The following is a 9,953-nucleotide window of genomic DNA, read 5'->3' on the forward strand; positions in this document are numbered from 1 at the left end:
AGGAGTAACAGCTGGGTCCCCAGTCCAAAGCTTGTAGAAGAAGGTATTGGAAGAAATGCCTGGAAGAGATGGGCTTAGCCTCTTGATAGATGCACCAGAAGGTTAATGCTTAAGGGTTTATCAGTTCCTATATGAATCCAGCACCTGTTCCTGTATGAATTCAAGTTTAGAAAATGGTAATCGCAGAAGTATAATTTCCAGCTTCCACAGATGTAAAGAGAAACGAAGGTCTGCAGAGAGATGAATCTGAGGCCTGGGCTTCATGCCACAGGGACTTGAACAAAGACCTTAAAGTGTTGTTGATGACCCCCATGGACAGCCCTCTGTAGCTTGGAAAGTGGGATAATTCAGAGTCAAGAATGGAACTTTCACCCCACGGGATCAAGCTGGAAGCTGCTGCCTTCCTTTGCCTTGTATTGCCTGAGTCCTGGGGATACATTGAAAGCTGCGGTTACCCACCTCGGTCAAATGGAGTCCCACAGGGATTGGAGGTATGGCGTGTGTCTGCACTAGAAGTCTCTCTGTTATTATACTCTTAGCACTTGGCATTTGGGGCTGGGGTGCTCCTTCCTTCCTACCAGGGCAGGGGTATTACCTTGACTCTTCATGTCTATCATCGTGTGCTTTGCCAGTCCAGCACTCCTGAATGACAGCCTTGAGATGTTAGGCACACTATTTACTTCCATGTGTCCCCAATTCAACATCTGGAACCCCTATTCTATTTGCTTATCCTCAGAGGCACAAGGAGACAAGACTATTTTCAGTGGTTCCGAAACCTACCCATGTATCAAAATAACCTGGGAAACAGAAGGAAAATGCACAGATTTCTGGGCTCTCCTTAAAGAGGGCTTGGATGGGGACTCAGAAATCTTTATGTCCCCAACTCCTCCCTGGTAATTTTGATGTGAGTCTCTGACTTCTAGATACATTTTATTAACTCCCAGCTATGCTGGGTCCTCATTTCAAAGGGACAGGGCCAATTAGCCCTCTCAGTTGGTGAGACCAGCTTGGTTATTGAAGAGACAAAGGCTCAGGGTGTGTTTTCTATAGCTAGAGCCTGACCCATGACCTTAGCCAGCTGCCTTGCAAATGCCATTGGTCACCAGGGCAACCTAGCCAGGGAGGGTTAATGGTTTAGAGCAAATGCGTCTTCACCATTGGTGTGGGAGGGGAGGGAAAGACCACTATCTCCTAAGAACTGGGTGCACTGAATCTGCCCTTGCAAACAGCATCATCCTCTTTCATTCTAAATACACATGATGCAACTAGATTCCTCCTTGGCTCTTTGAGGCTTAAGACTGCCTACCATTCCCACAAAGAGTTACACCACTACCCTTTTCCTCTGAGGGGATTCTTGTTCAAACTAAGATAAAATAGTACCTGGTAACAGTTCTTAAGGCACGGGCTCTGGATTTAAACACCTGGGATGGAGTCTTGGCTTTGGTGTTTGTGAGCAGAGTGAATACAAGCAAGGGAATGAAACTTTGTGCCTCAATTTCCATGTGCTACCATAGTTGAGTAAAATTAGTGTCTATCTTGTTTTAGTAGAAAACATGAGATAGTCCTTATAAAGTACTAAACTTAGCACTGTACCTGCTACTTAGTAAGCACTCAAGAAATAATCACTGTTGTTGGGCCTCCCCAGTGGCGCAGTGGTTGAGCGCTGGGCTGCGAGGCTGCCCACAGCCTCTGCAGCGCCGGTTCGATCCCCAGCCACCAGGCAAGGGTCCCACATGGTGCGCAGACCTCTCCTGCCGCCCGCTGCTCCCCTCAGCAGTGTACTTCGTCATTCTGCCTGTTCTGTTCCCCGCTCTGGCTCTGGTGAGTTCTCTCACCCTCCCACACTTCTGGCTATACCCAGTGCTTGTATAAATAAATAAATCTTAAAAAAAAAAAAAAAAGAAATAATCACTGTTGTTACCATTGCTATTGGAGCTATGAGTGATAGATCCCTCTCACACGTGGCCCTTGTTCTGGTCCCCAACTTCAGGCAAAGGCATCATCCGACCTGAATGGCCATGGAATAATGGGGATTTCTTCCTCTCCCTCTGTCTCCTCTCCAGCCCACAGCCACCATTCAAATGTCCCTGCCCTCACCCATTCTTAGAATCCATAAAATGACTGTCCAACTTGGCCTTCATCACCTCTAGCTCCCTGCCTGCAATTACTCTTCCTCCTATTACTTCCCAGCTTGGTCCAGAGGGAGACTTCTGAGAGATGAGTCTTAATAATTAATTCTGCTTACAGAACTTATTAGTTTCTTCTTCCCGTGACACTAAGTTCAAATCCTTTGCTTGGTAACAAAGCTAACATACAAAGCCCTTCATGCATTGTCCCAAACCTCGCCTCCCGGTCACCCCTGACACTTTCCTCTGTGTAGTACATACCAGTAGGAATTCCACCTCTACAGGAGGTCTGTCTGTAGTTTTCTCTGCAATATTTTTCTTCTGGCCAAGATGCCCATCACCTTCTTTTCTCCCTGGAAAGCCTTGAGTCACCTTTAAAAGACTAAGTCCAAATGTCAGAAGTCTCTGTTTGATGTCCTTAGGTGGAATCAATCTCCTCTTTGTCTATACCTTTAACCCCCTTCTTCTATTGGAGGACTTATCTCAAAGCTATACATGCAAGTAGATGAGATTCAGAATAATATGTTTACAAACACAGCTTCTGAGGACATGCTGTCCTGGGTATAACTCAAATTCTAACTTGGCTGTGCCTTCATTTTCTCCTCTATAAAAAAGGGCTTCTGGAAATACTTCTTTCCAGAGTTATTGTGAGAATTAAATAGAATAAGATAAGAAGGATATGCAGCATTGCATACCAGTACTAAATAAAAAGTACTTTTTATAAAATTAAATATATACTTATAAATAAATATATTGAGTGGCATGTATAAACATTCAGTGACATGTAAACATATAAAATCATTTTTAAATATGATTTACTTTTATTTTAAATAAATTTAAATATAATAAATCTATTATAATACATCATATGGCTGATGCATTCTTTCAGTTGCACCCAGGACTTTGTCAGATGTATATACCACACTTTATTAAATAATTCCACATCTGTGTCTGCTTCCAAGTTTCTTTAGTAGCATAAGCAAAATTAAAATTGAAAACCTTGTGCTATAATTTTGTGAGATAGGTAGGTAAGTAGGCAGGCAGACAGACAGACAGACAGACAGATAGATAGATAGATAGATAGTAACCGTTATAAAATTTTCTTGGAGAAATTCCCAGTATAGTTGGGTCAAAGAGTAAGTACACTTTTAATTTGGATAGATTGTTAAGTTTTCTTCAAAAATACTGCATCGGTGTTTATTAGTAGGTCAAATCCTTGAAATCCATTTCCATGTTTGGAATTATTATTAATGTTCAAATGGCACTTTGATGGGTTAAAATCATTACTCCCTTTACACTGCATTTCTTTATTTATGAGTAATATTAAACACTTTTCATAGTTTTATCGACTTCTTTCCCCCATGAATTGCCTTTTCCAGATAATTCCTTTCTAAAATGAAGATTTCAGCAAAGAGCTTATTCTAACTCGTTTGGGGGTCGTTGCAAGGTTTGAAGGAAAACTGCATTGTGAGCATCCTGCAGATTGCTCTGAATGTTTTATTATGATTTGTGAGGAGTGATTGATCACAATCAAAAAATTAATTACCAATCAACCCTAGTAATTAAGTCATAATCATATTTGCATATATGTGATAATTTATGCAATCTTTAAACAAGGAACTTTAGGTGGGAATATTGATGGAGGAAGATCTGCTAAGATGTCAGCTATTGGGATAACTGGATCCCTAGTGGTTAGTTCACTGAAGTAAAGGAGAAAGACTGGGAGAGGGATGTTCACGGTCTGGGTGGCTTTTTTCTGACCCACTAACTGCACATTTCACCCTGACACATCTATTTACCATTACGATATTTTAGTTTAAAAAACTGGTAATAAAAATATGTTTGGCTCAGGGCAACTCCAGCTCCAGTGTACATATATAGCCTGGGTCTGGCAGATCTATGCTATTATATCCTCTTCCCTCACCTCTTTATTCACTTTTGTAATAGTCAAGTGATGTAAAGATTTAGGTCAAGGTCAGTGAACATTTTAGGGGAAGGGAATGATAGTAAATATATTTTTGCTCTGTGGATCATACAGTCTCTGCCATAACAAATCAACTCTGACACTCTATCTCAAAAGCAGACTAGACACAGGAAGAGGAATGTGCAGGGCTGTGTTCCAATAAAACTTTATTGACATAAACAAGCAATGGGTCAGATTTCACCCATGCACATAGTTTGTTGACCCCTGGTATGTAAATTCTTAGTGAATCAAGAATTTTGGGGGTTATTCCTATGGCAAAAATTTTAATCTTCCTAGTTTTCCTCCTCCCAGCTCTCCTTGCTCTTATTTTTCACCTCCTCTTTTAGCTCTTAATGTCTCCCCATTCTTTTTTTTAATAGCTGGGTAAGTTACATATAGCTTCAAATACCTCTGTATGTTTTTAAGTCTAAAGTGGTAATAATAGAACAAAATGAAAAAGTTATGAGGAAGAGTGAGCTCTAGAAAATTCTTTGAGGGCTACACAAATGTGTTTGTGTTGGGGGGAGTGCAAAATCTCAAAATGGGAAAGAGGTAAAAAAGCTACCCTGAAGTGAAATATTTACTTTTCAGGCTGTAGCTCATCTTTTATGTAGCTTCTAATCTATTGTAAACTTGTATATCTTATATATTATAAAAACTTGAATTCTGGTTCTGCCTGGTGAGTGGAGAGTTCTTCAGAGCTCTGTTCTCTTCATCTGGAGCCAGATCGTCTTTTGGTTATCACTGTTATTCACTAACTAGGTGAATAAGCTCTACCTACTTCTTTACCCAGAATGGTAGGCATACATACCAGCCATAATCTTTTTCCAGGCCCAGCTCAGTCATTTGGAATGCCTTGGTTAGCTAGAGTAATCTGAATCAAGTTTGATTTTGCAACATCATTCTCAGTATTTTCTGGACCAGCGACATCTAGATACACTCTAAAGTCCTAGCTGTGTGCTGTCCCATACTCCGATTCGGGCTTTCGTCCTAACACCACCATCCCTTGGTGCCTACGTCCTAGCATGGCAGGGTAGGCATTCCTGCTGTACAACCAGCTATCTGAAGGAAGCTGAATGTGATGCTCCTTTAAAATAACGTGTGTTGATAACTACATTGGTCTAGTGTTGTTTTATGTAGTCTATATACTTGTTATTATGGGTTGAATTATGTTCACTCAAAATTTATATTTTGAAACGCTAACCCATAGATGTGACTTTATTTGGAAATAGTGTCGCTGTAGATATAATTGGTTAAGGTGGGGTCATACCGGAGTAGGAATAGGATGACCCCTCAACCCTGCAGGACTGGGATTATACAAAGGGGATTTGGAGATGAACACAGGCAGGGGTATGTTATGTGAAGGTAAAGGTAGAGATCAATTTCCCAAGTTAGGATACACCAAAAATTTCCAGAAGTTTTCTAACCACCAGAAGGAATGCAGACTCTCCCTCACAGCCTTCAAAAGGAACCAGTCCTGCAAACACCTTGACTTCAGGTGTTTAGTCTCCAGGACTGAGACAAAGTTTTCTGTTGCTTGAGGTACTTGTTTTGGCAACTCCAACTGGGTCTCTTTATGTGCATTTCATTTTGTCCTCCCAAATACCCTATTACAATCGGAATAATAAATTGCTCATTACAATGAGGAGCAGTTATTATCCCCAAGGAAAGAAAAGATTCAACTTGGACAGTTTAAGTATCATTTTCAAGGTTACACAGATGGAATGAGGTAGGAAAAGGATCTGAACCACGCCATCCTAATCCCTATCCTGTGGCCTGATCCATTTTGCAAGATGGAAAAGCTCAGGGAGAGAAAGACCACAAAGTCAGTCCAAGGAGCACTCAGTTCCTATCAGCCTCAGTAAATGAGAAGCTACAAGAGATACGGAAGGTGGGATGTTGACAGTGCAGCAGTTAAATGGGAGAGAGCAGTTCAAATGGACAGGGGGTTATTTGTGGGTGTTGCTGATTCAGATCTCGGCCTTGCAGGTCTGAGTCATCTGTTTGTCCTCAATCCTCTGTGCTCCCAAGCGATCGAAGCGCTGCCCTGTATCAGCCTCCCTGAGTCTGAGCTCTTTGCCTGTAATCACTGCCCTGTTTTTCTGCATGACAGCCTTGGTTAGGAAGCCAATTGGTCCTTTCCTCACGAGGATTCTATGGAAGCTACTAGAAACACACCCCAAACCAATTTTGGGGCTTGGATCCATCATGCTGAGAGTTAGCAGGTCAGGCCAGAACTGAGTTCAGAGGTTAATTGAAATCAGAAGTTTGGAACCTGTTAAAGTGTTCATTTAATTATGTGCAACTCCTCCCTTGTCCTCCCCTCTTTGCCTTCACTCTGGAGCAGTCAACAGTGAGAAAAGGGCCCTTTCTGCACACAGATGTTCACATTTAGCCTGAGACATCAGCAGCACTTGTCTATCACTGTACTCACCTGAGAAAATATAAACCCACCTTCTCAGTGCTCCAGGAGATGGTGTACTGGAGATGAGAGAGCTGTGATATACCCAAAGTCCTTCCTAACCTAGAAGCAGCGGGGAGCTGGAGGTGTCTGGACGCAGAAAGTTTATGCTTGCTCCCAGAGTGATTGTAAGAAAACTTGGCAAGGTTGCAGCGTTCATCTGACTTCACATTCACCAGTTGTATGTGCTCAAGAAAGCTTTGTATTTTCTCTCGTCTCATATGCCTGATTCTCAAAATAGGAATAATACACAGACCAATGGAATTTTGCATCTGAAACAAAATTAATACACTATTTGGAGACAACAATTATTGAAGCAAGGCTGGTTCCTTATGAATGCTCTGTTATTGATAATCCAGGGCTTTCCCTTCCTGCTCCTTGCTCCTCTCCATTAAGACAAACCGGCAGACAGTAGCTCCAGGTTCTGATTGATCCTTCTGTTAATGGCCCTGACTTTGTCAGACATTGTCAGACTTCAGTGTGAATTGTTGGCTTGGACTTCATTCTCTACAGAAAGACAGGTCCCATGTGAATTAGATCTCAGCTTCCAGAATTCACTGTTGTGACCTTTCCTGCTCATTTACTAGGTGGGCTTCCATTGGCCTGAGGCAATTAATGTATTTCACAGTGTGTTTTGTAGATTACATCTGGCCGGATGTTCCTCTGTGTGGGTTCCTTAAGCAATGTGGGAGGGAAGGAACACCCTCATATACATGGAATTTCAGCCAAGAGACCTGGTGTTTCAACCCCTTCCTCTAGACCAAACACCTCTATTGTTGCTCTCAGGGAGCAAGATTTATTCAGACTGAAAGCAAGAGGCAATGGTTCCAAAACCCGTTTTGATATATACCCACTTCTGTTCAGTATATGTCAAAGATTACTCCTCTTGATGGCACAGATTTCAGTGTCTGTCCATCTTGCAAGAAAGAGTCCAATTATAGATCTATTGCAAAACACTATATGGGTAATTCCCAAAATAACCACATGAGGGGTAATGGTAATATCCAGGGGATCAAATGTTCTTGTTTGTCAGAGATAGTGCCACCCACCATCCCATCCATCATCACCCCTTGCTACCCAGTTAGAACCTGAAAGTATTTGATCATCCTAGTTATGACTCAGAGCCAAGGCATGTTCCCCAGTTGCCCAGTAGATCACATGGTTTCAAGAGGAGTCTATGGGAGCACCTTCTTCCTCAGGTAAGAGGATGAAGGACAGTTGTTGAATGCTATCATGAAGAGGTCAACTACTTCACCAGATGGGTCCAACAGTCATCCAGAAATCATTAAGAAAAAGAATTGGGATAATAAAGGAGCCACTAGGTTGAGTATGTTCTCTCCCTTGATTGAAGATCATGGCTTCTAAAACCCAGCTCACATTATGGGTGTTGACCATGTGTGGAGTATGGTGGAAGATGATGGTAAGGTTGGCCCACCTTGGCCTTGCCTTGCAGGATACAGTGCTTTATTGAAGCAGGAGGTTTAGTGTAAGTGATAACAACCATAGCAGAAAGAATGGGGGAGATATAATAGCTTCTTTAAGTGAAGTATTTAGTATATGCTGGCTTTTGTACTAAGCACAGCATAGGCATTGTCGTATTTCATTGTCACATAGTCAGCTGAACAAAGACCTATTGTCACAGATGAGAAATGGATGTTACAGAAAGAGAGTGACTTGTCAAGGTCACACAGTCAGAAAGTGGAGAGAGAACGATTTTTGAAATCTGGTATGTCACAGTCTGAGTATTTAATTATCACATCACCCTGTCTTTTTAATATGGAAATATTTATAGCTTGATGATATGAAACCTGAAAATTTTCTTTCAATAACCCAATGATAGCCCCAAATAAAAAATGGTAGGGATAGTATAGTAAAATAAAATTGGTTACCTCATATTAATTCTTGAAGCTTGATGATGGAAATGTGGGTATTCATTATACTATTCTTTTTTCTGCCTATGTTGTGTTTAATGATTTCCAGTAAGAAGTTAAGATTATCACTTTTGTATATTTAGCATTAATTCTCAGGGTATTATTTTGAAAAAATAAGAGCATTATCTTGTTTTTTTATTCCTTATCAATTTATCTTTTAATAAATTGTGAAAATGAGAATTTTGTTTTCCAATAGTTTCAGTTCTCAGAGAGTTTAATTAATTATGGCCTTAAGTTCTCTTGAAAATATTGTGTCTAGTTTGTACAAGATAAATCAACTGAAAACTTAAAGATTAGGTAGCTACCTAGAGTTTAATGAAAAAGACAACCTTGCTTTCATTAAATGATTAGTATATGTTTCAAAATAGAAATTATCCAATGGGAAATTTGCATAGGGATGTACATTTAAGAACATAAAACAAAAGATTTGCAAAAGAAATTGGATTAGATTATTAATAATTTGCCATTTCTTTCTGGATAAAAGGTATGCCACCCTGTCTTTTGGGAATTATTAGTCTCCCAGTTTCCTCCCTTTTTAGGAAACATCTTTTCCAAAGTCAGTTGATCTAAGACTCTGCTCTGTGCTACTGTTGCCCCATTGAGGTGTTCCTACTTTGCTGTGATTGAGCTTTCCCCTCTAAGCCAGATCATTCCCGTTTTGCCTTTGGTTGCCATTTTGCTCAAAAAGTATGAAGTATGGAAAAGATTCTCCCTGCACAAAAGTTAAAATAGTTTTAACATCATGTCAAAGGAACATCAGTGGATGGCAGATGGTGGTGGTGGTAGTAGAAATTCTAACAATGATGGTTGTGACAGTGGTAATAATGAAAAGGAATGGCAGTGATAGTAAAATTAGCAAAAACTAAGTGGTACCTTGTATGTATGGACCACTTCCAATTATGAGCCATTTGTACATAATAACTCATTCAGTCCTCACCATAATTCTTGACACCTGAACTAAGGTGAAGCAAGGAGCTCCTGGAGATACAGTGTAAGAATTGCTCACTCCTGGGGATGGGAAGAGGGAGCATCTCCTTAAATGTAGCATCCCTGATGCCTCAATGACCCCAATCTAGTCCTAACACTGCCCTGTGAGGTTTATGGGGGTGAGATAGTCAGTCACCATCATATGGACATTTTACAAAACTTAAGTGAAACTTAAAGGGTATTGATAAGGGTCTGGGGCTGACCCAGCAAGAAGCATAACAAGAATTCTAATTCAACACCTGTTGTCATCAAATCCTGTGCTTTTCCTGTATTTTCTTTACTTTTTTACCACCCTTTTATAAGGGACTTGGTGATAGAGTTAGTTATAGGGCCTAATGTTATAGTGGTTTCTCAAAATCTCAGTCTTGTATTGGGAGAGTCTTAAGAAATGTTGAAGGAAGGGAAAGAGGATGAGACAGGAAGGGGGGAGAGGGCAGGAAGGGGGGGAAAGAAGCAAGAGTGGAAAGAAGGGAGGGAGGAGGGAA

Source organism: Talpa occidentalis, unplaced genomic scaffold (assembly GCF_014898055.3).
Source record: "Talpa occidentalis isolate TD23 unplaced genomic scaffold, MPIMG_talOcc4v2.1 talOcc4.10, whole genome shotgun sequence".
Lineage (NCBI taxonomy): Eukaryota > Metazoa > Chordata > Mammalia > Eulipotyphla > Talpidae > Talpa > Talpa occidentalis.